We start from the raw sequence: 23,612 nt of genomic DNA, 5'->3' as shown, positions 1-23,612 counted from the left end.
GAACAGCCTGTGGCCCCCATATTCCTCATCTGTATATAATTGTGATATTACATATAAAACATGCCATGTGAGGTATCGGGGGAAAGTGATGATCGACTGAAAGTCACTGTTCTATCTAAATATGTGTATCTTTAGTGCGTATGAAGTTATGAGCTTGTGTTATATGGTTGTCACTAAAATATGCTGTGGGTTCGGGAGGCGTCCAGATACTGGCTCTACAGAGACAATGACAATGGAGGTAACCAACACCTGGGTGGGTGCTGTCTAATAGAAATCACCAGCCATTGTCCAGCAAGGGAGTTACAATTCAATGACTCACCTGCATGAGGCACACTAGGGGAATTGCTCAACCTTGCTTAGGGACTCAGCATGCCTGGACTTGTATTCTCCAAGCACATGGACTGAGGGTATAAAACAGACACAGTGGCCACATGCTGGGCCTTCACCCACCTATGCTGCAAGCAACAAGGACACTCTGAAAACTCCAACAGTGGGGACTGGCCCAGATTTCAAGGGTGAAATCTGTATATTAAGGACTGCAATATCCAGTGGGAGTGAGGAAAAACTGCTTAGTCTAGTTGTTGCCCAGTCTAATAGGGTTGAGAGTTTAGACTGTGTGCTAATATTTTATTTCTTTTGGTAACTAACTGACTTTGCCTATCACTTAATATCACTTAAAATCTATCTTTTATAGTCAATACATTTGTTTTACTGTTTATCTTTACCAGTGAATTTGTCTGAAGTGTATGGGAAATCTGCTCAGGTTTTGCATAGGCTGGTGTATATCCACTTTCCACTGATGAAGTGGTGAACCAATTAATAAATCTGCATTGCTCATCATGAGCAGTGCAAGACAGTATATGCCTGAGGTACAGTGCTGGGAGCTGGGGGGATTTGGCTCTGATGCCTTTCTCTGTGTGATTCATGAGTGGCTCTGCAATCTAGCTGGGTGTTGTGTCTCCACATGCGGTTGTGCTGAGTGATAACAGCACCTGGAGGAGTTTGCTGCTGGTCACTAGCATGGCATTGTGAGAGACAGCGCAGGCTGGAGAGAGTTCAGGCTGCACCCTGTGGATCCCGTCACAATATGTATGAGATAAACATATCTATCTGGGGTAGGGGTGGGGGGTTGGAGGTGAGTATCCGACAGTCGGAGGGGGCTGGGAGCTGGCCCTGCAGGTGGCTTCAGTGGGGAAGGGAGTTTGGAGCATGAACCCTGCCTCAAGTGGGGCAACAGGAGGGAGGAGCTGCCCCAAGGGTTGGGAGGGTGGGAGGAGGCCTGTCTAAGGGGAGAAGGTTGGGGAGCCATTACCTTTGCCCTTGGACTTGAAGAGTTATGAACTTCAGGGCCCAGGGAGCCTCACACCTCTTCTCTCCCCAGGGGGGCATCTCAGAGGTGGCTCATCTACTTCTGGCCCCTCTTCTGCCTCCCATGGTGTGCAGGCAGCTGCCAAGTTTTCCCCTCTCCCTCCCTGCTCCTGTGGACTGTCCCCCTTCTATTCTCACTCTCTTCTCATTATCCTGGGGCAGGCTGTTCTGGGACAAGCACCAGCCTGCTGGCTAGTGTGATGTCTTCTCTTAAATGAAAATAAGATCTCTGTAGTGTTTTTTTTTTTTTAAATCATGAGCTTAAAAATGCTGAATCTTTATTTTAACTGGTAACAGCACCCTTCCCCCCCTTTTTTGTTCAGTTCCATTGAGGTTCAGTCAGTAAAACAAATTTATGGTTGAGATTTGGTTCCAGTTCAGGTATGAAATACCAGTTTGATGATTCCAGTGTGAGTCCAGATGGGCAAATGGGAACAGCATGAGCCTGACTGTGCCTGGGGGCTACAGGAGCAGCACAGGGGGGCTCGGTCATTAGTTCCCCCCACCAGAGGGAGCTGGTAATTGCTAAGGCCAAGGAGGTTGGTATAAGTCTCTGTGCTCAGGATACTAGAGCCCTAGAGCTAGCTGGGCTTTGTTGGGCAGATGCTGCTGCCTCCATTGTGATCTGGGAGCCCAGGCTGTGCAGCTGCTGCTGCCCAGTGGGGTCTGTGCTGGGACAGATCTTCATTAAAATCCCCTCTGTGCCCAGCCGAGGGGGGGGGGGCTTCCTCCTGTAGCTGGAACCAGCCCCTGGGGCAGCCCAGGGCTTTGCTGGCATCAGCTCCTGAGCCAGAGAGTGTAGGTGATAAGACTCCTGGGGGTAAGTAGGAACGTGACCCTGCACAAACGGTCCCTCCACACCCCATCTCTGCTCTTGGGTGTCTGCGAGTCCCAGAGTTGCTGCCCCTGACACACCCAGGCTCACACTCCTGTTAGCAGTGTCAGTAGCTGTTGGAGAGGAAACACCCACAGGAATGGCAGGACAGTAACAAGTTCTTCCATGCAGAAGGGGGAGTGGAAAGACTGAAGGGGGCTGCAGGAGCAATAAGTTGGGAGGGAGGTTTCAAGTTTCCAACCCTGCCCAGCCCCATTCCCCTGCAGTGTCCCAGGGGCAGATTGAATTTTCTGGGGAGAAGGTGAGGAGCAGAGAGGGGAAAATCCAGTTCCTGCCTCTGCCTGGTCCCTGCGCTGCTGGAGGGAATGTGCTGCCTTGGGGACAGTGTCAGGGGGGATCCCCCAAAGCAGCTCCTTTGATTCTGCTCTTTTCTAGTGTTTGTCTCAGAGACTCTGTTCCTGGGAGGGTTTAAAAGTGTCTTGTGGGTTTAGTCCCACTGGGAGGGGTCAGGTCTGTGTTGTAATAACATAACTGATGAAGCTTTTCCCAGCATGGCAGAGTCTAGAGCAGGGGTCTGCAACGTTTGGCACGTGGCTCGCCGGGGTAAGCACCCTGGCGGGCCCGGCCAGTTTATTTACCTGCTGACGCGGCAGGTTCGGCTGATCGCGGCCCCCACTGGCCGCGGTTCCCCATCCCGGGCCAATGGGGGCGGCGGGAAGCGGCGCAGGCGAGGGATGTGCTGGCTGCAGCTTCCCGCCACCCCCATTGGCCCAGGACGGCGAACCGCGGCCAGTGGGGGCCGCGATCGGCCGAACCTGCCGCGTCAGCAGGTAAATAAACTGGCCCAGCCCGCCAGGGTGCTTACTCTGGCGAGCCGCGTGCCAAACGTTGCCGACCCCTGGTCTAGAGTATCTGTCTGCAGGGAAAGGCCTGGGGGGAATCGGGGTGTGAAACGGACTAACGCTAATTCACAAACCTCCCCAATTGCCCTTCTCACCCTGACAGGCTGCAGAATATTCACCAAGTTTTGCTGCAGATCATCCCATCGTCCTAGGGCACAGGGAAGGGAAATGGCTGTGGTGGATCCAGCTCAGATAGGGGATTTTTGGGGACAGCTGCTGGGGAGGGTTGTTGTGGAGGGGGAGGGGCAGGAAAGGGTGAGGCAGGGAGGTGACGGTGTGATAAACCTGCTGGGACATGCTTAGCGTAGGGCTTGATTTATGAATAGGCCCATGGGCAGGGGTGTGTGTGTGTGAACATTCTCCCATTTCTGAAAAAGGAAACAAACCCCTGGACGGGGGTGGGAAAAGAGACCAGAGTGCTGGAGCCTGAACCCACTAGGCACAGACGGGATGAAATAGAAAGGGAAGGTGCTGGGATTCCTGTCCCTGTTCCCTGCACTGATCTCTGCTTCGCACATCAGCCTGTGCCTAGTAGGTGGGTGGTAAATGGGAAGACCCTGCCCTCCTCCATCTGCTGGGAGGGACAAGGGACTCTCCCCTTCTCTCTATTCCCTGGAACCTCCTGGCCACTCTGAGCAGGGTCGGGGTGGGATTCTGCTCCTCTGGCCCTCCCAGAGCTGTCCTATTTTTGTGCTTCTTCCCCCATGAATAGTGGGGTTGTGGCTGGGGCAGCAGGAACTGAGTGGGGAGCACCTGTTGTTTCAGATGCCGGTGACCTTCGAGGAGGTGGCTGTGTATTTCACCGAGGGGCAGGGGGCTCTGCTGGACCCCAGTCAGAGAGCCCTCTACAGAGACGTCATGCAGGAGAATTATGAAACTGTGATCTCGCTGGGTAAGGATTTGTATCTCCTCAGACCCTCAGCTATTTGAAGCCACGGGACCTGCATTTCTGAATCTGGTCAGGTTCTTCCCTGGTCAGTTAGATTAGAGGGAAATGGGTCATATAGTCCACAGCTCCAGTGTGTGAGAGCAGTTCACGTCCATACTGCCTCCAATGGGATAGGGGAGTCATGAACCTAATGGACATGCTAATTCATCTCCAGCTCTCATGGAGGCAGAAGCAGTGTATCATCCTCTCTGCATTAATTCTCACTCACACTCAGAATCTCTGTGCACCTCCCTTCCTGGGACTAGCTCTTACTGCGGGGAGGGATCTGGACTCTGGAGGTTTAGACACAGGCAGGGGTTTAACACCAGAACTGTGTGTGCCTCAGGAAGTCTCCCAGAGCGCACACATCCTGAAAACTTCTGGTGATGGTGTGACAACTCCCCCCTCCCCAGACATCTGCCTCTCCCAAGGGGACTCAGTGATCACGTGCCCATCTGTTCACATCCCACTACGCCCCAGCAAATCATGGGGTCAGTTTAAGCTCAAGATGTGTCCATTGCAACAAATACTGCCCCAATCCTCATTGCACTCTGACCATGTCTGATTTCACTCCCTCAGCAGGACTCTCCGTTCCCAAACCTGCCCTGATTGCCCGGCTCGAAAGAGGGGAAGAGCCGTGGGTCCTGGATCTCCAGGACTCCAAGGAAAGTAAGAACCCAAGAGGCACATGCACAGGTGAGAAGTCAGTGACACTGACACAGGAGGTATATGGCAAATGAAGGAAAAAGCAGAAAAGCCCCCAAATGTGGTCTGAGCCTCCTCAGTTCTGCCTCATCTCACCCTGGTCTGCTGTGGTCAGCAGGTGTCATATCATCGTGGCAGATATCGCTCATGGCTTCCCACCCACCCCTGTTAGCTGCCAGGAGTTTTCTCCCTGTCTTCACACCCCTGTCAGTGTTTGGATGGGATGTGGAGGCAGAATCCAATTTCTCAGTCTTCCAACAGTTACTGCATTGTGTTTTCTCTCTTTGCTTTTCACTTTGTCCTTTCTGCTAGCCCAGGCAATGAATCCTGTCTTGATTCTTTCTCTCCCCCAGCAGATGATGGGAGAATGAGTGAGAACGAGGAGGGGAATCCACAGCAGGAAGGTCCTGAGCAAGTGGAACTGCAGGGGAACTTTTTGAGAAGAGTTGAAGAGAACTTTTCCCAGTGCTTGGAACAGAGAAAAGCCTGGAGTAATTGGCACAGGTCAGAGAGGAAGCTGGGAAACCACCCAAGAAAGAAAGTGCATGAATCCTTTGAATGTGGGGGAGGAGACAAGGATTCCAAAGAAACCACAACCCAGCAGACAAATCCCAAAGAAAAGGAACCCTATAAATGCTTGGAATGTGGAAAAAGCTTCAATTGGAGCTCAAATCTTACTGCCCATCGGAGACTGCACACGGGAGAGAAACCGTATAAATGCCTTGAGTGTGGGAAAAGCTTCAGTCAGTGCTCAGGCCTTACTAGCCATAGGAGAATCCACACAGGAGACAAACCCTATCAATGCCTTGATTGTGGGAAATGTTTCAATGTATCATCAGCCCTTATTGTACATCAGAGAACCCACACAGGAGAGAAACCCTATAACTGCTTGGACTGTGGGAAAAGCTTCAGTCTGCACTCAAGACTTATAAACCATAGGAGAGTCCACACAGGAGAGAGACCCTATAAATGCCTGGATTGTGGGAAAAGATTCAGTCAGCGCTCACATCTTAATAGCCATGGGAGAATCCACACTGGAGAGGGACCATATAAATGCCTTGAGTGTGGGAAAAGTTTCATTAGACCATCAGCCCTTATTACACATCAGAGAACCCACACGGGAGAGAGACCATATAAATGCCTTGAGTGTGGGAAAAGTTGCAGTGCACCATCAGCCCTTATTGTACATCAGAGAACCTACACAAGAGAAAAACCTTATAAATGCTTGGACTGTGATAAAAGCTTCAGTCAGAGCTCAAATCTTACTGCCCATCGGAGACTGCACATGGGAGAGAAACCCTGTAAATGCTTGGACTGTGGGGGAAAAATTCAGTGGACCATGAGCCCTTATTGTATATCAGAGAACCCACACGGGAGAGAAAACGTATAAATGCCCCCACTGTGAGGAAAGTTTCAGTCAGTGCTCACACCTTATTAGACATCAGACAATCCACACAGGAGAGAAACCCCATAAATGCTTGGATAATTGGAAAAGTTTCAGTCCCAGCTCATACCGTCATAAAAATTGGAGAATTCCCATGGGACAGAATCTATAAATGCCTCAACTGTGGGAAAAGTTTTATTTGAAGATCAAACCTTGCTTCACATCAGATAATGCACACATGAGAGAGAACCCATAAATATTTGGATTGTGGGAAAAGCTTCAATAACTGCAGGAAAAGATTCCTTCTGAGCTCACACATTATTTCTCATCACATAATTCACAGAAGAAAGAGCTTGAATATGGAGGAAGCTTTATTTGGTGCTCACATGGCATCAAGCATCAGCAATTCCACACAGAGAAGATGTTTTTAGCATGGAAAATGCTTCAGTTGGCGCTAACACCACATTGGACATCAGAGGCTCCTCCACACAGGAGAGAAATTCCCTAAGTGCCCGGATGAGGGCTGGCCATAGTAAAAACTCCATTTCCTTATTCCCACACACAGGTATCTAGCTGCCCATCTCTGCGGGCAGGTTCCAGCAGCTGCTGACCCTTAGCTGATCAGTGACCCTCTGGCTTTGCCTGGTCTAAGCTAACCGTAGGCAGAGGAGGAGAAGTCCCAATCAACCCCGTGACAGGTTGTGCGCCGTCCTCCCACCCGATCCAGGGATACCACATGACGTACTGGGGTTCCACTGAACCGGCCCGTTCCACCAGCCAGGGCTCCCTCACCCTGTCTTGCCAAGCCAGGCTCTCCAGCTTATTCTGGCAAACACACAGGTAGGGCCACATCCTGCTGCAGAAAGACACAGACACTGAGATTAGGCCTGCACAGGAAGACCCAGCTCGGGAAGTACCCAGCACTCGTGTGCACACTATCATAGGAGTACAAACCCAAGGAGTGAATTGCCTTGTGCTGCACAGAGAACTGTGCAATGTAAGCTCGTTGGTTGCCCCCTCCCTCAATGTGGAGGAAGATATGCACAGATTCTTGCCCCCCCAAGTTATGGATTCCACAAACTGGGTTTAAGGTAAACAAAATGAGTTTATTAACTGTAAAGATAGATTTTAAGTGATAATCAGGGATAGCAAACAGATCAAAGCAGATTACTTAGCAAATAAAACAAACACGCAAACTAAGCTTAATACACTACAGAAACTGGCTACAGATAATAATTTCCTCAACCTAATGTTGCTTCAAGCATTTTATTTGCAGGCCAGACCCCTTTCCAGCCTGGGCTCAATCCTTTCACTTGAGCCTAGTTTCAGGTGTTCACAGCAGTCATCTCGGGTGGGGATCTCCTCCTGAGAAGCAGGTATGGACTGACTTTGATTACTTCACTCCCCAGCCATAAATAGGATTTAAATAAGGTGGGAAAGCTTTGTTTCCCAGTCTTATCCCCACTCCCTTTTTGTGGAAAAATACAAGCAGTCCAAGATGGGGTTTAGTACCAGGTGACATGACCACATGACCCTGCAGTGTTAAAGCAGACTTGAACCAAAGTTATCCCAGGAAACTTCTCAGGAAGGTAAGAGATTAGCACTTTCAAAGTTCTGTTGTTCCCCCTAATGGCCCATTGATTAGTCAGCCAGGCTGGTTGCATTTTGTTTGATAGGCATTTCCCAGGGGCAAACACTTCTGTAATTGATACATAGTCAATATTCCTAACTTCACATACAGAAACGATACATACATACAAATCGGATAATCCTAGCCAGTACATCATAACATTTCTAATGATACCTTACATAATCCATCTTGCATAAAACATATTTTAGTTATGCCATATTCATATCATAACTATCTTTATAAAGATTATTGGGCCTACTGCCACAAGCCCTTACTCCGTGCTGCAGCCCTGGCTGCTGAACTGATGTGCCTTCCTGCCGCCTGCTAACCTGCTGGAAGAAGAAAGAGAAACTTCTCTAGAAGTTTCCTCTGCCTGGATGAATTCCCACCCTCTCCCTTCCATTCTCAGATGTGATGCCCCTTCCATGGAGACTAGGAGAGGGATACTTGGGCCAGGCCCCACAGTCGCTCTGGACACCTGTTCCCATCTTCCAGCAGCCATTGGGCTGGGCTCCCCCACTTAACTGGAGTTGGTCCCTGCAGGGAAGTGTCCCTGGGACTGACAAGTCTTCCCTTCCCTAAATCACCTGAGGTGGTTGTGACTTTCTGTACCTCGGGGGGACACCCAACGCCCCCATGTTCATCGTTATAATATGATTGTGTGGTATCCAATGCAAAGTTTGTCATGTCGGGTGTCTTCGGAAGGCTCATGATGCACTGAGCATTATTGTTATAGTAATGTTATAGGTTGTAATTTCATGTATATAGTTATGAGGCTGAAAATGTGTCCTCATGGCTTAAAACAAGCCCAGGCAAAACTCTCCAGGAACAGAGGGGCAGTTCACACCTCATCAGGGCATGTATGGGACAAACCCAGCCCAGTCTCACAGGAACAAAGGACACTGGCCTAGGCAACAACAAGGGATCTGTTGGACTCTCGAGTGAGTCACCCTCGTTCCCTTGGTCAGTCAGGGACTACAATGAGGTGATGCTCACCTGACCCTGAAGGGGTAGGGTGGGGCAAAACCATGAGGGAAGAAAGAATATCATAAAAGGGAGAGACGTTTGCCATGCTCTTCCTCTCTCTTCCACCTCCATCTACAGACATCACCACCAAGCGACTGAAGCGCTGATCGAAGGGGAGAGCCTGGCTGAAGGGCAACCAGCCAGCCTCTGGTGAGATGCATCTAAGTTTTTAAGGGCACTGAAAGTATTAAGATATTCTTAGAATGCATTTTGCTTTTATTTCATTTGACCAAATCTGACTTGTTATGCTTTGATTTATAATCACTTAAAATTTATCTTTGTAGTTAATAAATCTGTTTTGTTTATTCTACTTGAAGCAGTGCATTTGGTTTGAAGCATGTCAGAGACTCCCCTTGGAATAACAAGCCTGGTATATATCAATTTCTTTGTTAAATTGACAAATTCATATAAGCTTGCAGCGTCCAGCGGGCATAACTGGACACTGCAAGACGTAGGTTCCTAGGATTGTGTCTGGGACCGGAGATGTTGGCTAGTGTCATTCGGTTGCAAGATCCAAGCAGCTTACATGCTGGAGGCTGTGCGTGAACAGCCCAGGAGAGGGGGTTCTCACAGCAGATCAGGGTAAAGCTGTCTCCCACAGTCGAGGATTGGCGTGACCCAGCAGATAACCGGTTCAGATAACAGCAGGGGAACGTCACAGTGGCACAGCGAGCAGGGTGTATGTGCGGCTTGTTACGCCAAGTGGAATTCACACTTTATGCACTGATATTTGTGATTTTAAGTGAGTTGTAAATGCAGTGGCTAAGAACAGTCAAGAGGAGGTCACAGTTTTATTATTTTCTGTTTGTTTATTTAGGGTGAGGGAAATAAGCACAAGAAAGCAGAAAAATGACTACCAGTGAGGCAGCTACAAAACTAGAGCTGGCCAGACTGGAAGTGACAGAGAAGGAAAAGGACAGTGAGCTTTAAATGTGGCAGGCAGAAATGAAGCTCAGAGAAGCAGCTGCGGCCAGGGAAACTATGGAGGCAGAGACAGCCAGAGAGGAGGCTGCACACAGAAGGGCCATGGAAGAAAAAGAGAGAGAGAGCAGGAAGAAAAAGAGCGAAAACACCAACTGGACCTGCTAGAGAAGCAGAACGAGAACCCCCTGACCCCAATGACTCCCATCACTTCAAAAATCCACAAATGGGAACACTTATGTCCTGCATACAGTGAGGAGGAGGATATTGCTGAATATGTGACTACCTTTGAAAGGCTGTGTGTAATACAGGAAATCCCTGATAAGAGAGTTCCTACCCTGATTGTGAAATTAACTGGTAAAGCTCAAAATATATTCAATGGACTGGCTATTGAAGATGCTTTAGACTATTGTAAATTTAAAGATACTGTTTTGCGAAGTTTTCAGATTATCCCCAAAACATATAGAATTAAATTTAGGAATCTCTTAAAAGGGATATTGGGATGAGTAATGGGGAATACGTAAACAAATGAAAGATTTGTTGGGAAAATGGGTGAGGGGTAAAGAGGTGGCAAGTTTTGAGGGAATGTTGGATCTTGTTGCTCAAGAGCATTTCCTAGGCATACGTAAGGCTGATGTAAAGCAGTGTCTGTGGGACAAAGATGTAAAGACTGTGCATGAGATGGCTTTTTTAGCTGATGCCTTTGAACCGACCCAGACGTCTATTGAGCGCAGGCCAGAGAAAGGGGGGTTTAAAACTGGTGGGAAGATATCATCGCATTTTGCCCCTGGGAAGAGAGAAAGGGGCTGGGAGCCTAAACATTCTCTTGACCAAATCTGACATGTTTTGATTTATAATCACTTAAAATTTATCTTTGTAGTTAATAAATCTGTTTTGTTTATTCTACCTGAAGCAGTGCGTTTGGTTTGAAGTGTGTCAGAGACTCCCCTTGGGATAACAAGCCTGGTATATATCAATTTCTTTGTTAAATTGACGAACTCATATAAGCTTGCAGCGTCCAGCAGGCATAACTGGACACTGCAAGATGGAGGTTCCTAGGGTTGTGTCTGGGACCGGAGATATTGGCTAGTGTCATTCAGTTGCACAATCCAAGGAGCAGCTTACATGCTGGAGGCTGTGCGTGAACAGCCCAGGAGTGGGGGTTCTCACAGCAGAGCAGGGTAAGGCTGGCTCCCAGAGTCGAGGATTGGAGTGACTTAGCAGATCACCGGTCCAGATAACACCAGAGGGGAATGTCACAGTGGTGCGTTCCAGGGAATCAAATGTGAAGGGATGGGTTTTGGGGAGGAAACCGGGATTCAATGCTTGGGTCTGGTGGATGTAGAGGATGCTGTGTGCTGGTGAAATCAAATGTTAGGGATTGTGGGAGAAGAAAGGAAAGTATGGGGGAAAGAATCATAGAATATCAGGGTTGGAAGGGACCTTAGGAGGTTATCTAGTCCACCCCCCTGCTCAAAGCAGGACCAATCCCCAGACAGATTTTTGCCCCAGATCCCTAAATGTCCCCCTCAAGGATTGAACTCACAGCCCTGGGTTTAGCAGGCCAATGCTCAAACCACTGAGCTATCCCTCCCTCCTGTTATCATTTACCCCCTCGTCCCCTTTTCCCTGCCAACTCTGCATTCAGAAAGCACCACTGAAAGGGACTGATTTCCACAGACTCTTTTTTCATGAACGTAAGGGCCTCAGATTCCACCTCTGCCTCTGCAGCATCAGCCTCTGTGGGCCTGCCTGTGGTGGGAAAAGTGGTTTGGATTAGCTAGCAAATCTCCCCTGACCCTCCCCCCACTTTTTCTAGTTTAAACTGAGCCCAACCATCTTATATGTTCTGATCTCCCCCCCCCCCCCCATTAGCAGAGGGATTGTTAGAGTCACGGGTTCCCCCTTTGGGGAGAGATTGTCTCATTCCCACACAGTCTCACATTGCTCCATGTTATGCCAAAAACATTTATTTTTTGGACACTGACTCCCTTAGAGACCAGAATTAAATGGATTCTAAAAGTGCTGGAGCCAGGATAGGAAAATGTGGAGTTTGGGTTCTGTGTTATTTGAGGGTGATGGGGTGAGTTGGAGGGATTCCCTCCTTCCCCCTTTGCTGTCACATTCCACGCTGACACAGCAGCCCCTGTCTGAGCCATGGAGAGTTTATCCTCTCCCCATTCTACCCCCACCTCCCAGCATGGCACTTCCAACAGTGTTCTTTACTCTCCATGCTTAGGAATCACACTTTGATTTCTTTGATCCTGACTCAGACTCCTGAGGGCTGGAGATGAAAGTGTCCCAGACCTGGAGTGGGAATTCAAATGAACCCCGAAGCTCTGACTGACCTTTCTCAGCTAAAATCCCTGTTTTTTATCTGCTAGTAAAGTTGCTTCTGGGCTTTGTAGATGTCACTTTTTGAGGGGGGTGGGGCACTGCCTCTTGGGAAGCCCTTACTTAGATAACTTTAAATTTGAACCATGAACACTACCCCAGACCTGCAGGAGGCACAGCAGTTTTCAAGGCAACCACAGCTGCATTTGGATTATATAGCACTTAAAAGATCAGTTGTTAAACATAAGCTCGTCTCAGCCTTCTCTGTAGTGGTGCTGTCACCCAGCAAATCGTAACCTTTCCATAGATACCTTACTTGACATACTTTGTACAAGGTTTGTTGCAATTATATAACAGTGGTATCGAGAATGATCTACATGCTCATATATTAATCAGATAATGTCACACCCCCAATGAAAAAATGATGCAGGAAGGGGTGTCACAGACATTGCTGAATGCATCCTAGGAACTTCCCATTCTTGGTTCTGTATTACTACAGTTTCTAATTCAATATTAGAAGTATCAGTGTATAACAGAAATGGTTTATCAAAATCATGTTTGACTAAAACAGGCTTTTTCTTTGTAAGGTTTGTTTTGGAAGTAACAAAACTATGGAAACCCTTCACAAACCCAAGGTAAAACTTGGTTAGACCAATAGTGGATTGGATCTGTTCTTGCAGCATGATTTCTGCATGTGATCTTTCCAAGAGCTAATGAAAATAGCTAATTTATTTATACAAGCCCTGGCAAATGTTTGGAGTCCAGTTAACATCAAATCTATGTAGATATTAATGTTCTCAACAGTGTAGGTATTTTGGCATTTAGCCATGAAAGCAATATGGTGGCATGCCTCAGTTTCCCTTTTCATAGAGCACATTAGGTGTGTAATGTATTTTCTCCAGCATACAGTTTCAAGATTGGTTACAGACACTAGCTGTGAAATATCAGTATCACAAGGCCTTTTAGCATACAGTGTGTTGTCATGTAATGAAACAGCATAACCATAAAAGCTTTTAGCACACACCGAGTTCTTATGTATCACTCTTCAAGGTTTTTTCCAAAAGGTCACGCACATTGTATATTTTTTACAGTTTTTGGTATCAGCAACACATTAGTCACAAGAGTTAACATTAGCATTAATATCAACATCCAGTCTATCACGAGTGTTCATTTACAAGCATTTTTGTCATGCCCTGCCTTTGGCTCAATACCATTGAGGTTTTGGCATTTTAGGGTTAACCTGTGGCTTCCATTTGCACGATAAAGTTTTTCCCTTCCTCCCTGTCCTGGAGGGTCAAAATCTGAGCTCTCTTGTGTAACAGAATCCATTGGCTGGCTAGGTATGTCCTCTCTGCTAATAGCTATGGGCAAGTCTTTCTCCCCCCTGTCAGTCAGATAATTTGCATCAACACAGACACTAGCCTGTTTACCAGTTTTCAGATTCTTAACCATTACCACTTTGAAGGCTGGACACTGTTTTAAAGAGATATCATTCATTTTCACTAGCATGTTATACTCAAGGTTCTTTTGTCCTTCCATTACCAACCTCTGCTTCCACATGGAATCAGAAGTTAAGTCACTAAGAGACTACAAAATATATCCAAAGTATCAAAGGGTGAGAGTTTGCCTGCCATCCCCTGTTTTCTTGAGAAATTAACTGCATAGCTGTCATGCTCTGCAGACTCAGCTACCCAGTCTTCCTTCTGAACCTGAGACAGACTGTTCACTTAAAGAATCAACATGGAGACATTCCTGTCCCAACAACATTGTCTCCCCAACAAACTGGTCAAGCACAGCCACTTGGTCGTCATAGGGCTGCTCAAATTCCCTGACAATTTTCATTCCATCCTGACACCTTCTCTAAGTTATTCATACTGGATCTTTCTAAAGTGAAGTCAGTGGATCCACTTTCAACAGAAAAATTCTTGCTGTTAGGAACTGAAACAAATCTCTCAATAGATAAATTGTTGCCTTCTACAGACAGAAATTCATCCTGATCTACCTCAATTAATTCACTTCCACAACTCTCAGCTACAGCAAACTGTTTGCAAAAACTACCATGAGGATTCTGCTCCTTAGGAGCTTCTTTAAGCAACAATTCACCTTTATCCTGCTCCACAGAAGCATTGCTCTGCTGAGCCACCACCAACTCCTTCTGAGTTTCAATTACACCCAGAATAATCTCTGGCCCATTAGGAGGATTTTTACACAACCCCCTTTCAGGCAAGCTGCTAGACTCATAGGTGCCGAGTTTCTAATCTGCCAAGGGGTGCCCCCCCTCCCCGGCTCTGCCAAGATCCTGCCCCCATGCCACCCCTTCCCCCAAGGTCCCACCTCACCCTGCTTCTTCCCACCCCCACCCCGCTGCTTCCTGCCTCCACTCTTCCCTGTCCCACCCTGTTCGACCCCCTCCCCCAAGCACGCTGCCCCCTCGCTCTTCCCCCTTCCCCCCAGCAACTCCAGATGCTGCAAAAGAGCTGATCCATGGCAGGCGGTAGGAGCTAGGAGGGAGGGGAAGTGCTGAACAGTGGGACCCGCCGGCGGGCAGGAGGCACTGTGGGGAGGGAGAGGCATTGATAAGGGGGCTACTCAGCACCCACAGTTTTTTCCCGTGGGCATCCACGGAGTTGGTACCTATGGCTAGACTCCATAGTTAAAAGGTTAGAGGCATTCTCCTTCCCTTTGCCACCCTTCCTGTTGGAAATATACAGGTTACCAGGCTCAACACACACAAGCTTAGGTAGCATTCCCTCCTTGTTACAAGTTTCCACACTGTCAGTGGGTAACACAGTCAAATCATCTTCTTGCTGTCCTTGTGCCCTGGCCATGATATCAGCTTGGTTGAGTTGTCATACCTTTACCCAGCAACACACTAGCAACAGGCAAAATAGAAGTATTAGAATTGCCTGGTCCCTGGGACTTCGTTATGACACTAACTGGATGCGACTTACAATGCGACTTACAATGTCATTCTCCCTAGCAGACACAAACTTAGGAACATTTCCTTCCTGGGCTTTAGTTAAATCCGGAACCAACTCTGAGACAACTGATAAATTTTCAACCATCATAGTCTGACAGGCTTCTGTCTGCTTCACAGACAAAGAGCTAGAGACACTCTCTTGTGCAGCAAACACATTGCTGTTCTTAACAGACAAACAATTAGAGACATCCTTTCCTTTGTCCCAGCACCCATGACTGATTTCAGACATATACTTGGGAAGTGGGATAGCTTCCTTAACAGGCAAATTGCCACTCCCAACAGATAACTGCTATTCTCCACAGATAGTGGTTCATTATACTGAGCTACTTTAAGCAAATCATTTCTATCTTGTTCAGGCTTAGTTTCACTAGCTTTACTTGCCAACAATCTATCAACCACAAAAAAATCTACCCTTTTCTTCCTCAATTAGGGCTTTATCCTGACCATCAAATTTAATCAGCTCTAGAGAAACATTTTCCTGATCAATGAGTTCTTTCTGTGCTTCATCTAATTCTAGATTCATTTCTGAGATATTAGACAGACATTCAGAAACTTAATTCACACATAAACTGCTTTTCTGCTCAGACACAGCTATTTTCCACCTTCCCAAGGTTAGAGACAACCTCTCCCTGGTCATAGAATAATTGGTTAAACACTGACAACGTCTTAGAGTCATACACCCTCCCCCCCTTCACAAATCTCCCTGTTAGTTACAGATAACACAGAAGAGTCACATTCATACTCACTTTGGGACTGGGTTGTGACATCAACCTGATTAAACATATCTGTCATGTCATGATCAAATATACCAACATTGTTATAAACAATGTATCATCTTTCAAGATGATACAGTTTCTGCTATTCTTCCATTGTTTTTTGATTTGGAGCTTAAGTCTGGCAACTTCTGTCTTAGCTTGCAGCAGTTCCGTTTGTCTTTGGTGAGCTTGTTTGGCTCTCTCCTCAGCTTGCTTGGCAGTCTCTTCAGCTTCTTTTTCCAGCTGGGCCAAGACTTAAAATAATAGAATCATAGAAGATTAAGGTTAGAAGAGACCTCAGGAGGTTATCCAGTCCAACCCCCTGCTCAAAGCAGGGCCAACCCCATCCAAATCATCTCAGGGATTTGTCAAGCCGGTTGTGACATTCCCCTCTGGTGTTGTCTGGACCAGTGATCTGCTTGGTCACTCCAATCCTTGACTCTGGGAGCCAGCCTTACCCTGCTCTGCTGTGAGAACCCCCACTCCTGGGCTGTTCACACACAGCCTCTGGCATGTAAGCTGCTCCTTGGATTGTGCAACCAAATGACACTAGCCAATATCTCCGGTCCCAAACACAACCCTAGGAACCTCTGTCTTGCAGTGTCCAGTTATGACCGCTGTATGCTGCAAGCTCATATGAGTTCATCAATTTAACAAAGAAATTGATTTGTACCAGGCTTGTTATCCCAAGGGGAGTCTCTGACATGCTTCAAACCAAACACACTGCTTCAGGTAGAATAAACAAACAGATTTATTAACTACAAAGATAAATTTTAAGTGATTATAAATCAAAGCATAACAAGTCAGATTTGGTCAAATGAAATAAAAGCAAAACACATTCTAAAATGATCTTAACACTTTCAGTGCCCTTACAAACTTAGATGCTTCTCACCACAGGCTGGAGGGTTACCCTTCAGCCAGGCTCTCCCCTTTGATCAGCGCTTCAGTCGCTTGGTGGTGATGTCTGTAGATGGAGGTGGAAGAGAGAGGAAGAGCATGGCAAACGTCTCTCCCTTTTATGATGTCCTTTCTTCCCTCTTGGCTTTCCCCACCCTCACTTCAGAGTCAGGTGAGCATTATCTCATTGTAGACCCAAACTGACCAAGGGAAGGGGGGTGACTCACTCGAAAGACCAACAGATCCTTTGTTGTTGCCTAGGCCAGTGTCCTTTGTTCCTGTGAGGCTGGGCTGGGTTTGTCCCATACATGCCCTGATGAGCTGTGAACTGCCCCTCTGCTTCCGGAGAGTATTTGCCTGGGCTTGCTTTAAGCCATGAGGACACATTTTTAGCCTCATAACTATATATATGAAATTACAATTTATAACATTACTATAACAACGATTACTATAACATTACCATAACAACAATGCTCAATATATCATGAACCTTCCGAAGACACCCAACATCACAAACTTTGCATTAGAAACCACACAATCATATTATAAGGATAAACATGGGGGTTCTGGGGGTTCCCCCGAGGTACCGAACGTCACACCGGGCCTTAAAAACCTCTAAGGATGGAGATTCCACCACCTCCCTAGGTAACCCATTCCAGTGCTTCACCACCCTCCTAGTGAAATAGTTATTCCTAATATCTAACGTACACCTCCCACACTGCAACTTGAGACCATTGCGCCTTGTTCTGTCATCTGCCACCATTGAGAACAGCCTAGCTCCATCCTCTTTGAAACCCCCCTTCAGGTAGTGAAGGCTGCTATCAAATCCCCCCTCACTCTTCTCTTCTGCAGACTAAATAAGCCCAGTTTCCTCAACCTCTCCTCGTAAGTCATGTGCACCAGCCTCCCACTGAGTGCAGCTCACCTCCTCCCCATACTGTGCTGCCCAGTGCAGCAGTCTGGGAGCTGACCTCGTCTGTGAAGACCGAGGCAAAAAAAGCATTGAGTACTTCAGCTTTTTCTACATCATCTGTCACTAGGTTGCCTCCTGCATTCAGTAAGGGTCCCACACTTTCCCTGACCTTCTTCTTGTTGCTAACATACCTATAGAAACCCTTCTTGTTACTCTTCACATCCCTTGCTAGCTGCAACTCCAATTGTGCTGTGGTCTTCCTGATTACACCCCTGCATACTCGAGCAATATTTTTATACCCCCGGCCTCCCCTAGTCATCTGTCCAAGTTTCCACTTCTTGTAAGCTTCCTTTTTGTGTTTAAGCTCACCGAAGATTTCTCTGTTAAGCCAAGCTAGTCGACTGCCATATTTGCTATTCTTTCTGCACATTTGGGATAGTTTGTTCCTGCACCCTCAAAAAGGCTTCTTTAAAATACAGCCAGCTCCCCTGGACTCCTTTACCCCTCATATTAGCCCCCCAGGGGATCCTGCCCATCAGTTCTCTGTGGGAGTCAAAGTCTGCTTTTCTGAAGTCCAGGGTCTGTATTCTGCTGCTCTCCTTTCTTCCTTTTGTCAGGATCCTGAACTCAACCATCTCAGGGTCACTGCTGCCCAGGTTGCCACTCACTTCTACTTCCCCTACCATTTCTTCCCTGTTTGTGAGCAGCAGGTCAAGAGGAGTGTGGCCCCCAGTTGGTTCCTTCAGCACTTGCACCAGGAACTTGTTCCCAACACTCTCTAAAAACGTCCTGGATTGTCTGTGCACTGCTGTATTGCTTTCCCAGCAGATGTCAGGGTGATTGAAGTCCCCCATTAGAACCAAGGCCTGTGATCTGGAAACTTCCATTAGTTGTCTGAAGAAAGCCTCATCTACCTCATCCTCCTGGTCTGATGGTCTATAGCAGATGCCCACCACAACATCACCTTTGTTGCTCTCACCTCTAAACTTAACCCAAAGACTCTCAACAGGCATTTCTACAATTTCATACTGGAGCTCTCAGCAATCATGCTGCTCTCTTACATACAGTGCAACTCCTCCATCTTTTCTCCCCCACATATCCTTCCTGAACAGTTTATACCCATCCAGTCATGTGAGTTACCCTACCAAGTCTCTGTTATTCCAATCACATCATAATTTCTTGATTGTGCCAGGAATTTCAATTCTTCCTGCTTGTTTCCCAGGCATGTACAGTCACCTAAGATAACTAGCCAATTGCCCTACTTTCTCAGTATGAATCAGGAGAGCTCCCCTGTTGCACCCTCCTCTTTGTGTTTCCTCCCAGTATTCCACTTCCCCACTTACCTCTGGACTTGGGTCACCGTCCCCTGGCAAACCTAGTTTAAAGCCCTCCTCACTAGGTTAGAAAGTCTGCCTGCGAAGATGCTCTTCCCTCTCTTCGTTAAGTGGAGCCCATCTCTTCCTAGCAATCCTTCTTCCTGGAACAACATCCCATAGTCAAAGAATCCAAAGCCCTCTCTCTGACACCACCTGCGTAAACACGCATTTACCGCCACAATTTGATGGTCCCTACCTGGGCCTTTTCCTTCAACAGGGAGGATGGATGAGAATATGACTTGCGCCTCAAACTCCTTTGGATGAGAATATGACTTGCGCCTCAAACTCCTTTATCCTTCTTTCCAGAGCCACGTAGTCTGCAGTGACCCGCTCAAGATCATTCTTGGCAGTATTATTGGTGTCCATGTGGAGAAGTAGGAAGGGGTTGCAGTCTGAGGACTTGATCAGTCTCAGCAGACACTCCGTCACATCCTGAATTTTAGCTCCAGGCAAGCAGCACACTTCTCGAGTCTCCCAGTCTGAACGGCAGATGTATGATCCATCCCCCTTAGCAGGGAATCCCCGACCATCAGCACCAGTGTCCTCCTCTTGGGAGTGGTGGTCGTGGAAACCCCATCCCTAGGACAATGCATCCCATGCTTTCTGGTCGATGGGGTCTCCTTCTGATGCCTTCCCTCAGATAACTCTTCCAAACCATTCTCCACCATAGTACCTGTGCAGAGAGCCTGAAAATGGTTTCTTACCTCTATCTGCATTGTGGGTACATGGATTCTCCTCTTTCTTCTTCTGGAGGTCACATGCTGCCAATTTTCTTCCCTATTCTGCACTGCCCTCTCTGATTCTTCAGCATGCTGTGTCTGCAGTACCAAACGCTGACTTCTATCCAGAAAGTCTTCATTTTCTTTGATACAATGCAGGGTTGATACTTGGGTCTCTAGTCCTTTAACCTTCTCTTCCAATATGGAGACCAGCTTACAGTTTGTATGGACGAAGTCACTTCTATCCTCTGGGGGAAAGACAAACATGGCACATCCTGTGCAGGTCACAACAGCTGATCGCTCACTATCCATAATATCTTCCTTCTAAGAGCCTCTTCAGAAGTTTTATTTATTGCTCATAGAAGCCTGAAAGGCAAAAACATTCTGTGGTAACGCCCCCCAGGCAAACTCCCTCTGTTTGCCTGTCCTCTGTTCACCACATAAGAAAATCTGCCAATCTTTGTTCAGGTTCAAAACCCAGGTTCTCTCTCAGGGCTGGCAGTTTGATTGCTTCTGCTGATGCCTTGCAGCGCCCATGGTCACTGATCTTTATCCTTTAAAACTCTCAATATGAAATTTCAAATGTTAATAGCGTGGGGTTCTGATCCAAAGTTTAATTTACCTGGTTTTGTTGATTCTAGCAAGACTATGCCACTGTCACCGTGACTCTGTGGGTCACAACTGATAATACCAAATTCAGGACTAGCTTCTGGGGAAAAGGGCAGACACACCTCAGAACTATTGGTTATTCTTCCACAAGATATACCAAACGAGCAACAAAAGTAAATTTCTGTCTCACTACACTGGCTGACAGAAAAGCAGTCTCCTTAGTTACTCCAGTCCTGGATTCAACACCCAGACACTAGATTTAATGATGAGTGGTTATTTAAAACCAATTTAATCAAACAAAAGGGTTCTTCTGATCCCAAAAGACCAGCTACATATCCAGGTCAATATAAAACTCAGATCTTACCAATAATCATGCTGTTGCCAGTCCTTTAGTATCTAATATCTAAAGATTTATTATAAAAAGAAAGAAAGGTGAGAGTTAAAATTGGTTAAAAGAATCAAATACATACAATAAGTGCAAAGTTCTTGGATCAGGCTTGTAGCAGTGATGGAATAAACTGCTGGCTTGTTAAGTCTCTGGTTGCTTCCAAATCATTGGAAGGTCCTTAGTCCTTTGGTTAGAATGCTCCCATTAGTACAAGTCCATGGTCCAGCAGTTTGAGCAGGAAAGAGGCAAAATGGAGATGTTTCCAGCACCTTTTATAGCTTCTGCCAAGTGAAGAGAAACCCATTGTTCTCACTGTGGAAAATTACAGGTAACAAGATGGTGTTTGGAGTCATATGGGCAAGTCACATGTCCATGCATGCTTCGCTTAGTCATAGTAGAAGCCATCACTCATACTCTAGTTAGAACATTCACAGGAAAGTCCATTAAGTGTAGATAGGCATCTTCCAAGGTCCACTGTGAGCTAGGTGTTCTTCTTTGATGGGCGGTTTAACTTGAATAGTCCCTTCAAGGTGTGCAGGCTAAATAGCTTGTGGGTGTTACCATATGAGCAAACATTTAAAATACAGGTACACAGTTAATATTCATAACTTTAGATACAAAAATGATACATGTATACAACTAGCAGGATCATATTCAGCAAATCATAACTTTTCTATTGACACCTTACTTGACATACTTTGTACAAGATTTGTTGCAATTATATAACAATGGTAGCAACAATCATCTACATGGTCATATTTAAATCAGATAATATCATACCACCCGGTGCTGGGGTTGGGGGCATGGCAGACATGCCGCCCACCCTGCACTTTGAGGTTGGGGTCGGGGGCTCTGAGACTGCACCACCCGCCCTGCACTCTGGGGCTGGAGTCGTGGGGTCGGAGACTGCTCAGGACAGGGGCGGGGGAGGGGGTGGCAGCCATGGGGTGTGTGTGTGTGTGCTCTGGGCTTCACTGGCGGGGGAGGAGGTGGAGGGGAGGGGCATTGGGCGGAAAGAGAGGCGCCGGGGCTAGCCTCCCCCAACAGTGGGTTCACCTGCCACCCATGTCTACACTATTTTGTGTCCTTCTCTCTTCCCCTCTCTGTGCTTCTGGCTCTTCCTGCCCTTTACTCCCCCTTTGCTGTGCTTAGGACTCACCAGTCACTAATATTCCCGTGGCTCCCCCCATGTGCAGAGCAGGTACAGACCAACCAGGAGACACAGACACATCGCTAGGTACTCAAGAGCTAAACAGACCCTTTGCACGCCTGCAGGGTTATTGTGTTTAGTCACTAATATCCCTATAGCCCCTCAGCACAGGGCATGTCACAGACAGATGCAGACATGACTCCTGCTCAGGGAGCTCACAGACCGGGGGCACTGACCCATGTTTAAATGTTCCTTGGCACAGAGGGAGGGTTCAGGGCTCCCTGGGAAGAGGGTTTTGAGGAAGGGCATGAAGGTGAAGAGGAGGGTGGAGGTTATGGGACCAGGTTCCAGGCAGACGAGAAGGGTGTGGCAGGGGAAACATGTGGCTGGGGTGAAGTGAACATGTTGGGAGAGGAAGAGAAAAGGTGCCTGGGTTCTTTCCCATAAGCTGGTCCCATTCACCCAGCCTGGGTCCATTGCTCACACAGACCTGGGGCTGGGCTCTCACTCCCCTTCCCCTGGCCCAGCTACCGAATCCCTTCCCCAGCTCTCCCCACTCCCCACCCCACCCTCCATCACATTGGAACCAGGTTCCAGGCAAAGACAATAAGGACATGGGGGTGGGGAGAGCCTTGTGGCCATGGTGGAACAAACACATGGGCAGAGACTCCCCCAGGGCTGGAAATGCCGGGACATTCCCCTCACTCACTGTCCCCATCACATTCACTGAGCTCCCGGGCTTTGCTTTTCTCTGGGAGTTGCATAACTCAGTAAATGGCCCTGAGCAGACCTGGGAATCCCCCGAGCCCCCGCCCCCTGCTGCACAGACACAGCCCCCACCCTGGACAGGTAATACTCAGTGGGGCCCTGTCTCTCTGGTCACTGTGTGTAACAGGGAGTGAATTCAGTTCAATGGGCCTCAAGCACACGCTGATGGGCTGTAGGGAATTGGGGGCTGAGTTGCCAAGTGCTCCCCAGAGAAACGCTGTCCAATCAGGGGCAGCAACTTCATCCCGTAAACCAGCCAACCCCCTCCCAATGTCCCATGTATCGACATGTCCTCACAGCTCAGCAGTGTTCTGGGCTATGGCTGAATCAGGTCAGTGCCTTTCCAAGAGATGTGGAACCCCTCAGCTCATGGCTCACTGCATTCAGACGGGGCCGGGTGGGAGCATTTCTCTGACTGTCCTTCACACTCGTTTTATAAACAATTGTACTGGGAACATTTGCAGTGTGAGAGGCATGTTCCTCACTTCTTAAAGTCCAGCACCTTGTACCCCTCTGCCCCTGCACCCCTAAAGCCAGCAGCCTGCACTCCCCTCTGCCCCTTCACCCCCCACAGCCTGGCAGCCTCCACCCGCTCTGCCCCTGCACCCCCATCTGCCCTTCCAGCCTGCTCCCCGACCCCTCCTCTGTCCCTCTCTTCTTCTCCAGCTCACAGGCCTAGTGCTGGGAAATGAGAGGGGAAGCTGCTGGGGGAAGGCAGGTGATGCCCTTTAGATCATCCCCACGGGAACAGTTTGTGCAAGATTATAATTTAGCCAGGCTCCCTCACAGGGCCGTCCCTAGCTATTCTGGGGCCCTACACAGCCCCCCCCCCCGGGGGGGGGCAGGCCTCCACGGGCATGGAGGGGGCTGGCCCCAGGCCTCTATGGGTGGGAGTTTGGGGGGCAGGGGGAACCACCCCCCAGCACTCACTGGCGGCACGGCTGGGTTCGCGTCCCTGCACTTCCCGCCGTCAGTGAGAGCAGGTCCGACCCTGCTGCATTCCTCAGGGGCGGGTCTGGGGCGG

The 23,612-nt window shown here is 48.0% G+C and overlaps 1 pseudogene; it reads left to right on the top strand.

Moving 5' to 3' along the window:
* Positions 1 to 3,963: 3,963 nt before the first annotated feature.
* LOC135887587 (zinc finger protein 501-like) lies at positions 3,964 to 6,364 on the top strand (annotated as a pseudogene).
* The last annotated feature ends 17,248 nt before the right edge of the window (positions 6,365 to 23,612 follow it).

The sequence above is a fragment of the Emys orbicularis genome, chromosome 13 (assembly GCF_028017835.1).
Source record: "Emys orbicularis isolate rEmyOrb1 chromosome 13, rEmyOrb1.hap1, whole genome shotgun sequence".
Classification (NCBI taxonomy): domain Eukaryota; kingdom Metazoa; phylum Chordata; order Testudines; family Emydidae; genus Emys; species Emys orbicularis.
This window is presented reverse-complemented; position numbering and strand designations above follow the sequence as displayed.